Genomic DNA, 13,514 nt, shown 5'->3' on the forward strand with positions numbered 1-13,514 from the left:
TTCAGTCAGAATACACATTCACTCAGCTGGGAGGTGTGGAAGAATCTGGAAACAGCAGTTTACATGGGAATAAATGAAGCCCAATATCACTAAGAACTCCTGCATTTCTTTGGCTTTTTTCTCATTTTTCTTATTTATCATGGTTTGTAATGAATTTTCTGATGTGAGCTTTGGTTTTGAGGCTGGCATATTGAGTTCAGGGCACAAGAGGAAGGTTCTTTTTCAATCAGGGCACAGCTGTTGGCTTGCTCCAATTCTGGCTTGCTGTCATTGTTTTCGATACCTCAGCTAATTTGTGGTTTCTTGAGCGGCAATTTCCTAAATGTTTTCTTGGTCGGAGTTGGTTTTGCCTTCTTCCTTCCCAAATTTTGTATTCTGACGCAATATAAACTAGAGTTTGGACAGAGTAGCCATTATGAAATAAAAAACACAACACATAGGCGTTTGAAGCTTAGAAATCTACAGGTAACACGACCAAGGTGAGTTTTTGTGTTTTGGAAAATAAAATGGAACACTTTGGCTGAGGTGACAGATATTAATTGCCTCCAAACTGAGTTTCACTGTGATTTTCAGGTTAATTTAGTGAGAATTGCACAGGCAGTCACCTGGAGGGGTGGATGAATCCAGGACTAGCCGGATTTCTTACGACTAAATCAAGCCCAATATCATTATGGATTCTTGCTTTTCTTTGGATTTTTTCTCTTTTTTCTTATTTATGATGGTTTGTAATGAATTTTCTGATGTGAGCTTTGGATTTGAGGCTGCAATAAGAACTTCCGGGCACAAGAGAAATGTTCTTTTTCAATCAGGGCACAGCTGTTGGCTTGCTCTAATTGTGGCTTGCTGTCATTGTTTTGGGTGCCTCAGCAAATTTGAGGTTTCTTGAGTGGCAATTTCCTAAATGTTTTCTGGGTCTGACACGGTTTTTTCTTCTTATTCCCAAATTTTTTATTCTGACTCAATACAAACAAGAGTTTGGACAGAGTAGCCATTATGAAATAAAAAACACAACACATAGGCGTTTGAAGCTTAGAAATCTACAGGTAACACGACCAAGGTGAGTTTTTGTGTTTTGGAAAATAAAATGGAACACTTTGGCTCAGGTGACATATATTAATTGCCTCCAAACTGAGTTTCCCTGTGATTTTCAGGTTAATTCAGTGAGAATTGCACAGGCAGTCACCTCGAGGGGTGGACGAATCCAGGAATAGCCGGATTCCTTACAACTAAATCAACCCCAATATCATTATGGATTCTTGCATTTCTTTGGCTTTTTTCTCATTTTTGTTATGTATGATGGTTTCTAATGAATTTTCTGATGTGCGCTTTGTTTTTGAGGTTGGCATATTGAGTTCAGGGCACAAGAGGATGGTTCTTTTTCAATCAGGGCACAGCTGTTGGCTTGCTCCAATTCTGGCTTGCTGTCATTGTTTTGGGTGCTTCAGCCGATTTGTGGTTACTTGAGTGGTAATTTACTAAATGCTTTCTGGGTCTGAGTTGGTTTTGCCTTGTTATTCCCAAATTTTGTATTCTGATGCAATACAAGCAAGATTTTGGACAGAGTAGCCATTATGAAAGAAAACAAAAAACACAGCAAATTGGCCTTTCAGGATTAGAAATCTACAGGCAACATGACCAAGATGAGTTTCTGTGGTTTGGAAAATGATATGGAATCCTTCTGCTGAGGGGAGAGATACTAATTCATCCAAATTGAATGTGAGTGGGATTTTGAGGTGAATTCAATCAGAAGTCCAAAGTCAGTCTGTGGATGGGGGGATGAATCTGGAAACAGCCAGGTTCCTTTTGTCTAATCCCGCCAAGTATCACAAAGGACTCTTGCATTTCTTTGGCTTTTTCACATTTCCATTATTTATCATGGTTTGTAATGAATTTTCTGATGTGAGCTTTGGTTTTGAGGCTGCAATATGGAGTTCAGGGTAACGGAGGAATGGTCTTTTTCAAACAGGGCACAGCTGTTGGCCTGCTCCAATTCTGGCTTGCTGTCATTGTTTTGGTTGCCTCAGCTGACTTTTAGTTTCTTGAGCGGCAATTTCCTAAATGTTTTCTGGGTCTGAATTGGGTTTGCCTTCTTCCTTCCCAAATGTTGTATTCTGATGCCATACAAACAAGAGTTTGGGCAGAGTAGCCATTTTGAAATAAAAACACAACAAATAGGCATTTGAAGCTTTGAAATCTACAGGTAACACGACCAAGGTGAGGTTTTGTGTTTTGGAAAATCAAATGGAACACTTTGGCTGAGGTGACAGATATTAATTGCCTCCAAACTGAGTTTCACTGTGTTTCTCCGGTTAATTCACTCAGAATTCCACAGGCTGTCAGCTGGAGGGGTGGATGTATCTGGGAACAGCCGGTTTCCTTGCGACTAAATCAAGCCCAATATCATTATGGATTCTTCCATTTCTTTGGCTTTTTTATCATTTTTCTTATTTTTTATGGTTTGTAATGAATTTTCTGATGTGAGCTTTGGTTTTGAGGCTGCAATATGGAGTTCATGGCACAAGAGGAAGGTTCTATTTCAATCAGGGCACAGCTGTTGTCTTGCTCCAATTCTGGCTTGCTGTCATTGTTTTCGATACCTCAGCTAATTTGTGGTTTCTTGAGCGGCAATTTCCTAAATGTATTGTGCATCTGAGTTGGTTTTTCCTTCTTCCTTCCCTAATTTTGTATTCTGAGGCAACACAAACAAGAGTTTGTACAGAGTAGCAATTATGAAATAAAAACCACAACAAATAGGCATTTGAAGCTTAGAAATCTACAGGTAACATTACCAAGGTGAGTTTTTGTGTTTTGGAAAAAAAATGGAACACTTTGGCTGAGGTGACAGATATTAATTGCCTCCAAACTGAGTTTCACTGCGATATTCAGGTGAATTCAGTCAGAATTCCACAGGCAGTCAGCTGGAGGGGTGGATGAATCCGGGAACAGCCAGTTTCCTTGCAACTAAATCAAGCCCAATATCATTATTGATTCTTGCATTTCTTTGGCATTTTTCTCCTTTTTCTTATTTATCATGGGTTGTAATGAATTTTCTGATGTCAGCTTTGGTTTTGAGGCTGCAATATGGAGTTCAGGGCACCGGGGGAATGGACCTTTTAAACAGGGCAAAGCTGTTGGCCTGCTCCAATTCTGGCTTGCTGTCATTGTTTTGAGCCTCAGCCGATTTGTGGTTTCCTGAGCTGCAATTTCCTACATGTGTTCTGCGTCTGAGTTGGTTTTGCCTTCTACCTTCCCAAATTTTGTATTCTGATTTCTACAAACAAGAGTTTGGGTAGAGTAGCCATTATGACATAAAAAACACAGCAAATAGGATTTTGAAGCTTATAAATCTACAGGTAACATGACCAAGGGGAGTTTTTGTGTTTTGGAAAATCAAATGGAACACTTTGGCTGAGGTGACAGATATTAATTGCCTCCAAACTGAGTTTCACTGCAATTTTCAGGTTAACTCAGTCAGAATTGCACAGGCAGTCAGCTGGAGGGGTGGATGAATCTGGGAATAGCCGGTTTCCTTGCGACTGAATCAAGCCCAGTATTATGGATTCTTGCATTTCCTTGTCTTTTTTCTCATTTTTCTTATTCATCCTGGTTTGTAATGAATTTTCTGATGTGAGCTTTGGTTTTGAGGCTGGTATATTGAGTTCAGGGCACAAGAGGAAGGTTCTTTTTCAATCAGGGTACAGCTGTTGGCTTGCTCCAATTCTGGCTTGCTATCATTGTTTTGGGTGCCTCAGCTAACTTTTGGTTTCTTGAGCGGCAATTTCCTAAATGTTTTCGGGGTCTGAGATGGTTTTGCCTTCTTCCTTCCCAAATTATGTATTCTGATGGCACACAAACAAGAGTTTGGGCAGATTAGCCATTATGAAACAAAAAAACACAAGAAATAGGCGTTTAAACCTACAAAATCTACTGGTAACTTGACCAAAGTGAGTTTTTGTGTTTTGGAAAATCAAATGGAACACTTTCGCTGAGGTGACAGATAGTAATTGGCTCCAAACTGAGTTTCACTGCAATTTTCAGGTGAATTCAGTCAGAATTCCACAGGCAGTGAGCTGGAGCAGAGGATGAATCCGGGAACAGCCGGTTTCCTTGTGACTAATAAGGCCAAATGTCACTATGGATTCTTGCATTTCTTTGGCTTTTTTCTCCGTTTGCTTATTTATCATGGTTTGTAATGAATTTTCTGATGTGAGCTTTGGTTTGTGGCTGAATATGGAGTTCAGGGCACCAGAGGAATGGTCTTTTTCAAACAGGGCACAGCTGTTGGCCTGCTCCAATTCTGGCTTCCTGTCATTGTTTTGAGTACCTCAGCCGATTTGTGGATTCTGAGCGGCAATTTCATAAATGTTTTCTGGGTCTGAGTTGGTTTTGCCTTCTTCCTTCCCAAATTTTGTAATCTGACGCAATACAAACAAGCGTTTGGGGAGAGTAGCCATTATGAAATAGAAAAACACAACAAATAGGCATTTGAAGCTTAGAAATCTACAGGTAACACGACCAAGGTGAGTTTTTGTGTTTTGGAAAATCAAATGGAACACTTTGGCTGAGGTGACAGATATTAATTGCCTCCAAACTGAGTTTCACTGTGATTTTCAAGTTAATTCAGTCAGAATTCCACAGGCAGTCAGCTGGACGGGTGGATGAATCCGGGAACAGCCGGTTTCCTTGTGACTGAATCAAGCCCAATATCATTATGGATTCTTGCATTTCTTTGTCTTTTTTCTCCTTTTTCTTATTTATCATGGTTTGTAATGAATTTTCTGATGTGAGCTTTGGTTTGAGGCTGCAATCTGGAGTTCAGGGTGCAAGAGGAAGGCTCTTTTTCAAACAGGGCACAGAAGTTGGCCTGCTCCAATTCTGGCTTGCTGTCATTGTTTTGGGTGCCTCAGCCGATTTGTGTATTGTGAGTGGCAATTTCCTAAATGTTTCTGGGTCTGAGTTGGTTTTGCCTCTTCCTTCCCAAATTTTGTATTCTGATGCCATACAAACAAGAGTTTCAGCAGAGTAGCCACTATGAAATAAAAAACACAACAAATAGGCGTTTTAACCTTCAAAATCTACAGGTAACACGACCAAGGTGAGTTTTTGTGTTTTGGAAAATCAAATGGAACACTTTGGCTGAGGTGACAGATAGTAATTGCCTCCAAACTGAGTTTCACTGCGATTTTCAGGTTAATTCAGTCAGAATTCCACAGGCAGTCAGCTGGAGGGGTGGATGAATCTGGGAATAGCCGGTTTCCTTGCGACTGAATCAAGCCCAATATTATGGATTCTTGCATTTCCTTGTCTTTTTTCTCATTTTTCTTATTCATCCTGGTTTGTAATGAATTTTCTGATGTGAGCTTTGGTTTTGAGGCTGGTATATTGAGTTCAGGGCACAAGAGGAAGGTTCTTTTTCAATCAGGGTACAGCTGTTGGCTTGCTCCAATTCTGGCTTGCTATCATTGTTTTGGGTGCCTCAGCTAACTTTTGGTTTCTTGAGCGGCAATTTCCTAAATGTTTTCGGGGTCTGAGATGGTTTTGCCTTCTTCCTTCCCAAATTATGTATTCTGATGGCACACAAACAAGAGTTTGGGCAGATTAGCCATTATGAAATAAAAAAACACGGGAAATAGGCGTTTAAACCTACAAAATCTACTGGTAACTTGACCAAAGTGAGTTTTTGTGTTTTGGAAAATCAAATGGAACACTTTGGCTGAGGTGACAGATATTAATTGCCTCCAAACTGAGGTTCACTGCGATTTTCAGGTTAATTCAGTCAGAATTCCACAGGCAGTGAGCTGGAGCAGAGGATGAATCCAGCGACAGCCGGTTTCCTTGTGATTAATAAGGCCAAATGTCATTATGGATTCTTGCATTTCTTTGGCTTTTTTCTCATTTTTCTTATTTATCATGGTTTGTAACGAATTTTCTGATGTGAGCTTTGGTTTTATGGCGGCAATATGGAGTTCACGGCACCGGGGGAATGGTCTTTTTCAAACAGGGCACAGCTGTTGGCCTGCTCCAATTCTGGCTTCCTGTCATTGTTTTGGGTGCCTCAGCCGATATGTGGTTTGTGAGCGGCAATTTCCTAAATGTTTTCTGGGTCTGAGTTGGTTTTGCCTTCTTCCTTCCCAAATTTTCTATTCTGACGCCATACAAACAAGACTGTGGGCATAGTAGCCATTATGAAATAAAAAACACAACAAATAGGCATTTGAAGCTTAGAAATCTACAGGTAACACGACCAAGGTGAGTTTTTGTGTTTTGGAAAATCAAATGGAACACTTTGGCTGAGGTGACAGATATTACTTGCCTCCAAACTGAGTTTCACTGCGATTTTCAGGTTAACTCAGTCAGAATTGCACAGGCAGTCAGCTGGAGGGGTGGATGATTCCGGGAACAGCCGGTTTCCTTGTGACTAAATCAAGCCCAATATCATTATGGATTCTTGCTTTTATTTTGGTTTTTTCTCCTTTTTCTTATTTATCATGGTTTGTAATGAATTTTCTGATGTGAGCTTTGGTTCTGAGGCTGGCATATTGAGTTCAGGGCAGAAGAGGAAGGTTCTTTTTCAAACAGGGCACAGCTGTTGGCTTGCTCTAATTCTGGCTTGCTGTCATTGCTTTGGGTGGCTCAGCTGAATTTTGGTTTCTTGAGCGGCAATTTCCTAAATGTTTTCTGGGTCTGAGTTGGTTTTGCCTTATTCCTTCCGAAATTTTGTATTCTGACGCCAAACAAACAAGAGTTTGGGCAGAGTAGTCATTATGAAATAAAAAACACAACTAATAGGCGTTTGAAGCTTAGAAATCTACAGGTAACACGACCAAGGTGAGTTTTTGTGTTTTAGAAAATGAAATGGAACAGTTTGGCTGAAGTGACAGATATTAATTGCCTCCAAACTGAGTTTCACTGCGATTTTCAGGTTAATTCAGTCAGAATTCCACAGGCAGTCAGCTGGAGCAGTGGATGAATCCGGGAACAGCCGGTTTCCTTGCGACTATATCAACTCTGATTTCATTATGGATTCTTCCATTTCTTTGGCTTTTTTCTCCTTTTTCTTATTTATCATGGTTTCTAATGAATTTTCCGATGTGAGCTTTGGTTTTGAGGCTGCAATATGGACTTCAGGGCACCGGAGGAAGGCTCTTTTTCAAACAGGGCACAGCTGTTGGCCTGCTTCACTTCTGGCTTGCTGTCATTGTTTTGGGTGCCTCAGCCGATTTGTGGTTTCTTGAGCAGCAATTTCCTAAATGTTTTCTGGGTCTGAGTTGCTTTTCCGTTCTACCTTCCCAAATTTTGTATTCTGACGCAATACAAACAAGACTGTGGGCAGAGTAGCCATTATGAAATAAAACACAAAACAAATATGCGTTTGAAGCTTAGAAATCTACAGGTAACACGACCAAGGTGAGGTTTTGTGTTTTGGAAAATCAAATGGAACACTTTGGCTGAGGTGACAGATATTAATTGCCTCCAAACTGAGTTTCCCTGCGATTTTCAGGTTAATTCAGTCAGAAATCCACAGGCCGTCAGCTGGAGGGGTGGATGAATCCGGAAACAGCCGGTTTCCTTGCGACTAAATCAAGCCCAATATCATTATGGTTTCTTGTATTTCTTTGGCTTTTTTCTCTTTTCTCTAATTTATCATGGTTTGTAATGAATTTTCTGATGTGAGCTTTGGTTTTGAGGCTACAATATGGAGTTCAGGGCACAAGAGGAAGGTTCTTTTTCAAAAAGGGTAAAGCTGTTGGCTTGCTCCAATTCTGGCTTGCTGTCATTGTTTTGGGTGCCTCAGTGACTTTTGGCTTCTTGAGCGGCAATTTCCTAAATGTTTTGGGTGCCTCTTGCTGTCGTAGTTTTGAGTGCCTCAGCCGTTTTGTGGTTTCTTGAGCGGCAATTTCCTAAATGTTTTCTGGGTCTGAGTTTGTTTTGCCTTCTTCCTTCCCAAATGTTGTATTCTGACGCAATACAAACAAGAGTTTGGACAGAGTAGCCATTATGAATTAAAAAAGACAGCTAATAGGTATTTGAAGCTTAGAAATTTACAGGCAACATGACCAAGGTGAGTTTTTGTGTTTCGAAAATCAAATGGAACACTTTGTCTGAGGTGACAGATATTAATTGCCTCCAAACTGAGTTTCACTGTGATTTTCAGGTTAATTCAGTCAGAATTCCACAAGCAGTCAGCTGGAGGGGTGAATGAATCCGGGAACGGCCGGTTTCCCTGCGACTAAATCAAGCCCAATATCATTATGGATTCTTGCATTTCTTTGGCTTTTTTCTCTTTTTTCTTATGTATCATGGTTTGTAATGAATTTTTTGATATGAGCTTTTGTTTTGAGGCGGCAATATTGAGTTCAGGGCACAAGAGGAATGGTCTTTTTCAATCAGGGCACAGCTGTTGGCTTGCTCCAATTCTGGCTTGCTGTCCTTGTTTTGGGTGCCTCAGCTGACTTTTGGTTTCTTGAGTGGCAATTTCCTACATGTTTTCTGGGTCTGAGTCAGTTTTGCCTTCTTCCTTCCCAAATTTTGTATTCTGATGCAATACAAGGAAGATTTTGGATAGAGTTAGCTCTGTGTCCATTCTTCTGTCTCTTTACTAGATGAATAAAAAGACAGTGTAAAATGATTTGTAAAGAACTATAAGGGGTCAGCGCTGTGCTGCTGCTGCCAATTGAGGAGTGAAGCAGGAGATGGAAAACACCTCTCTCTCTCTCTCTCTCTCTCTCTCTGTGCCTCTCCTTCTCTGTTACTCTGACTTCTAAATAAAAAAATGAATCTTAAAAGAAGTATAAACATCAATAAAACACAAATGAAAATTGTATTCTCAAAACTGGATATTAAACCATGCCTTCTACACCTCTGTTAAAAGTTACATTCTATCATAGTCATTTATGATTTCTAGGGCCAAAGTAGTAAATAAGATTTTTCTGGAAGAGACAGAGGTTATGAGGGAGCCAGGATTTGGGGTCAGTTAGCAGAAGTGAGTGTCACTCTTTCAGATTTGATGCAGGAAAGGAACAGCAACTGATCCCTGAGATTTTGGTGTGGGAAGGAAAGGAAGGAGGGACTTAACAAAAGCAAATGCCCTCTGGTTGTGGGCACCCACCCCTGACTGCAGCTTTTCGGAGGAACAGCTGGTGTCTCTAGGGATGCTGCAGCCTGGACTCCATTTCCCAGAGTTCCCAGTAGCTCCGAGGTATTCTGCTTTCCAAATACCTGTGGGCATGCACCTGCCACTGCCAGTCCCTGGGGCTCAGAGTTGGACCAGGGGAGTTCATTCCTTGATCAGTGTCAACCCTGGGGGCTATGCTGCTCCTTCTCTGGCATTTACTGCAACTCCTGCTCTGCACGTGCGATCCCAGGCAGTTTCCGAGTGCTCACCCTGAGCCTGCCTCCTGCTGCTTCTTCCCTCTTCATCCACCAACTGTGGGTCCCACATGCCAGGGACTCTCTTCTCCACACTCCCAATTTCACTCCCCGTGTATCTGGAAGAAAGGGTACCTGCTCCAGGGACTTTCTGCTGCAGGTTTGGCATGCAGGAAGGGGCGGAGACACATGTGGGAGAAGTGTGCCAGCGATCCTGGCAGCTTCTCCCGAGGTCAGGGCTGGGACCCGGGCTGCTCTGTCTCCCACCTCTATTTCCCAGGCTCAAAGTGCCCGGACTCTCTCCTGCAGTACCTCACCTAAACTGTCCCTAATGTGCTTTATTTAGTGGTTACAGGAGAGAGGGGGCAGTGTTCTGGGAACCTGCACTCACAGGGAAGGAAGGCAGAAAGACTCCTGATCTCCACAGTTAAATAAGCCGGGTTCCCACTGTGGGTGGTCTCAGAATGCAGTCTGGCCTGGTCTCTTGATGTTTCCTGGGCTGGTTCCTGCAGGGTGGGGCTGGATGGCCCTCAGGAGGGAGCCTGGGGCAGCAGAGGGGTGGGCAGGAGGATCTGTCTAGGATCTGCCCCACTGCTCTCATCCTGCACCTCATCTTCCTGGTGGGGAGCAGTGTGAAGCGTGAATAGCTGCTTTGTGTGTTGATCCCTCTCAAGTATTAATTATCAAATTTTTCCAATGTGGAATTTGAAGCTGTTCCAGAAACATGGGGTGGGAAATCTCCCTTCTTTCAAACAGGCACAGAGACAGTGGAGGATCCAAGGAGTTTCTATTAATGGCCCTAGGCTCAGCTGGAATGATTTCCTGAGAATTGAGCATCAAATTCAAGTTTCTTAGCTGTTACAGCATTGGTGGGTTTAAATGGCAGCCTACATGATTAGAACCACATTTCCAATGGTCAGTGGGTCCAGTATGTTTGTAAAAGAGATGCCAGGGACAGATTTATTAGGACAGATTTATGACTGGAGTTTACAAAAGCAGAACTTAGGACATCTTCCCTGCCTAGACAAGATTTCAGTGGGCAGCTGTTTCACTCATTAATTGTGAGCATCCACTTTTAAAGGTTTGTGTTGGATGGGGTCCACTTCTCTTTCTTTGATGATGTATTTGGCTGCTTTTCATTTTCTGTCTTCAGCTATCTCTTCTCCTGTTAGCAAGGCTGTCAACTGTTTTGACCTGCCACTGATCCCTTTGCAAAGTGAGAAGGGAACCAAAATTAATGCAAGTCTACTGTGTTGTCAATAACTGGAGCTACTTTTTTAAAGATTTATTTATTCATTTGAAAGAGTTACACAGAGAGGAGAGAGAGAGAGAGAGAAAGAGAGAGAGGTCTTCCATCCGATGGTTCATTCCCCAATTGGCAGCAATAGCTGGAGGTATGCCAATTTGGAGCCAGTAGCCAGGAGCTCCTTCTGAGATGAAGCTGTTTTTTTAAATAACTATTTATTTATTTGAAAGGCAGAACTCTGTCCAGGTCTCATAGGTGGGTGCAGGAGATGAGGGGTTTGGGCCAACTTCTACTGTTTTCCCAGTCCACAGCAGAGAGCTGGATGGGAAGTGCAGCAGCCAGGATCCCAACCGGCACCCATATAGGATGCTGACAAGGCAGCAGTAGCTTTACCCACTATGCAACAGTGCTGCCCACTAACGGGAGCTCTTTTAATCTGAGTTTGCATAAAGAGGAGAATTACAGCATCATAAATACAGATAAGTAACAGTTTTTCTCTGCCCAGCACTTTATATTACCCAGTGCTCCACTGAGAATCTTACATTCCACACTGTGTAATTAAGAAGGCCAGTTACTTATCTTATTTTGGGTTCTGTGTTTAAACCCATGACACTTTTGACATGGGAGGATATTAGTTCTACAATTTCATAGAGACTGGTCTTTGGAAGCATCGATAGAAGTTATAACTGTGAGAGTGGTAAGAAAGAAGAGGGGAAGAAATAAGTGCCCCTTACCTCCCTCAGAGATGTCCACAAGTGCAGTAGACGATATGCCCTTATGGTTGACTTTCTGGGACAAACTGTGTTTGAGTGCTTCACATGTTCTGATAGAAAGGTGTTGCCACCAGGTTTTTAGTATATTTTGTTAGTTTTTAAAGATTTATTTATTTATTTGAAAATCAGAGTTACACAGAGAGAGAAGGAGAGGCAGAGAGAGAGAGAGAGAGAGAGAGAGAGGTCTTCCATCAGGTTCATTTCCCCAATGGCTTCATCATTGTGAACTTTGCTCAGTTCCTGACCTATACCTTTCCTTTAACCTAGTACTTTGCCATGTAGTAGCCCATGAAAACTGCAGACTGCATAAATTAATGAATACTTGGAGGGTTGTGATTTCTTAGAGGAACATCATGAGATAGGAGGAATAAAACAAAACAAAAGTATCCTCCGTATATAGAAGGTACACTGTTTTTGCAAGCCACAGCGAAGAGGAAGAAGCAGGAAAGTAGTGAGACTGGAAAGTTTGCGGCAAAGGTAATAGGCACTGGTCAAGAATTTAACAAGCCCATTAGGAAAACATTAAGGTTTCCTTACTTCCATGTAGACTCTGCCCTCTTATGGTGAACAGGGTCCTCTAAACCCACTTGTTGCACAAATGAAAACCCAAGCATTGTCTTCTCCCACAGATGGAGTCTGCTATTGGTTTTGATTTACATTTCCCTAATGGCTAGTGATATTGGGCATGTTCATCTATGTCTTGACCATTGAGATTTCTTCTTCTGAGAAACATCTGTTTTGATCCTTGCCCATTTCTTAGCTGTACATTTTGCTTCTTATTTGGAGATTTTCCCAGTTCTATATATGTATGTTCTGGCTATCAATCTTTTGTCATAATCAGAGTTTTCAATGTTTCCTGCCATTCTGTCCATTGTATGTTCACTCTGTTGATTACTTTGTTGTGAAGATGTATCTTAATATGATATGCTCAAATTTCTATATTTTATTTTTGTTACTTGTGCTTTTGGAATCTTACCCAAAACTGTTATCTATGCTTATGTTTTATAGTTTCTCATATGTTTACTTAGTTTCTGGTTTTATATTTAGACTTTTAATTCACCTTGAGTTGCTTTTACATAGTGTATGAGGTTTTGGGTATATTTTCAGGCTTCTACATATGGATAATCACTTTCCTTTAAACCATATGCTAAAGGGGTTCTTCTTTCTCCTGTTTGTTTTCTTTCCTTTGTTAAATAGGAGTTGCCTGTAGAAAAGTCGGTTTATTTCAGCTGCCTATACTTTTACACTGAACTATGAGTCTGTTTTCCAACAGTGCTAACACTGTTTCTATATTTTTAAGATTTATTTATTTATTGGAAAGGCCAGATGCTTCTTCCAAGTCTCTCATGTGGGTGCCAGCACCGTAGAACACGGTCCATCTTCCACCAATTTCCCAGGTGCATTAGTAGGGAGCTGGATTGGAAGTGGAGCACCTGGTCTCCTAGCAGCAACATATGGGATGCATGCACAGCAGGTCAAGGCTTTAATCCACTACACCACAGCACCAAACACTTCCTTATTTACTTCTGCTGTGATCTTTCATTATTCACTTTTTTCTACTGCCCTGCAACTTGACTCCTTCCTGTTTTTTTTCTGGGTCCTGGACGATGGTAGTAGGTGGCTTCTGGGATCTTTTTGTGTTAGTAGATACTTGGTAATCTAAAATCACAGTTTTTAGTTTCTATATTTCTCTGCTAATCACTAGGACCTTCTGGATGACAATAGAAAATGCTGGCAGAAATGAGGATATATTAATTTGCTAAGAAAATACCACAGAGAATATGATTTAAATCATGGAATTTTACTTCTCAGAGTTGTAGAGCTTGAAAATATCAGATCAAGGTGCTTAAATAGGCTCGATTTTTCCAGAAGCCTTTCTCCGATGTGACAGACACATCTACCATTTGATCTGCTTAAAAGCACTTTCTTCAGGTAGAGTCATGTTGCTGGTTAGCACTTCCGTGTTAGAGTTTTAGGGAGGCACATTTCAGTCCATAACAGCAAAAGGGGCCCTGTGGTCTACTTCAATGACAGCCATCTCTGCGGAGGACAGAAAGTTTGGAATCAGCGTTAGGATTTCTCACAGTATTACTGTCAGTGCTATCTCCATCAAATGTGCATTCATG

General features: G+C 41.4%; 1 long non-coding RNA gene across 7 annotated transcripts in view; it reads left to right on the plus strand.

Annotated features, from left to right (window-relative positions):
• LOC149119988 (uncharacterized) overlaps positions 1 to 13,514 on the plus strand; it is a 342,369-nt gene that overhangs the window by 162,871 nt on the left and 165,984 nt on the right. The window contains exon 1 of one of the 7 annotated variants that reach the window (XR_016226970.1): positions 2,154 to 2,214. The exons of the other annotated variants lie outside the window; for them this stretch is intronic. This is a non-coding gene — a long non-coding RNA (uncharacterized LOC149119988). Of the gene's footprint in view, positions 1 to 2,153; positions 2,215 to 13,514 lie in introns of those variants that run through there. 7 annotated transcript variants of the gene reach the window in all.

This window comes from Oryctolagus cuniculus, chromosome 21, assembly GCF_051225735.1.
Source record: "Oryctolagus cuniculus isolate XC-2025 breed Fujian yellow rabbit chromosome 21, ASM5122573v1, whole genome shotgun sequence".
In the NCBI taxonomy this organism is placed as follows: domain Eukaryota; kingdom Metazoa; phylum Chordata; class Mammalia; order Lagomorpha; family Leporidae; genus Oryctolagus; species Oryctolagus cuniculus.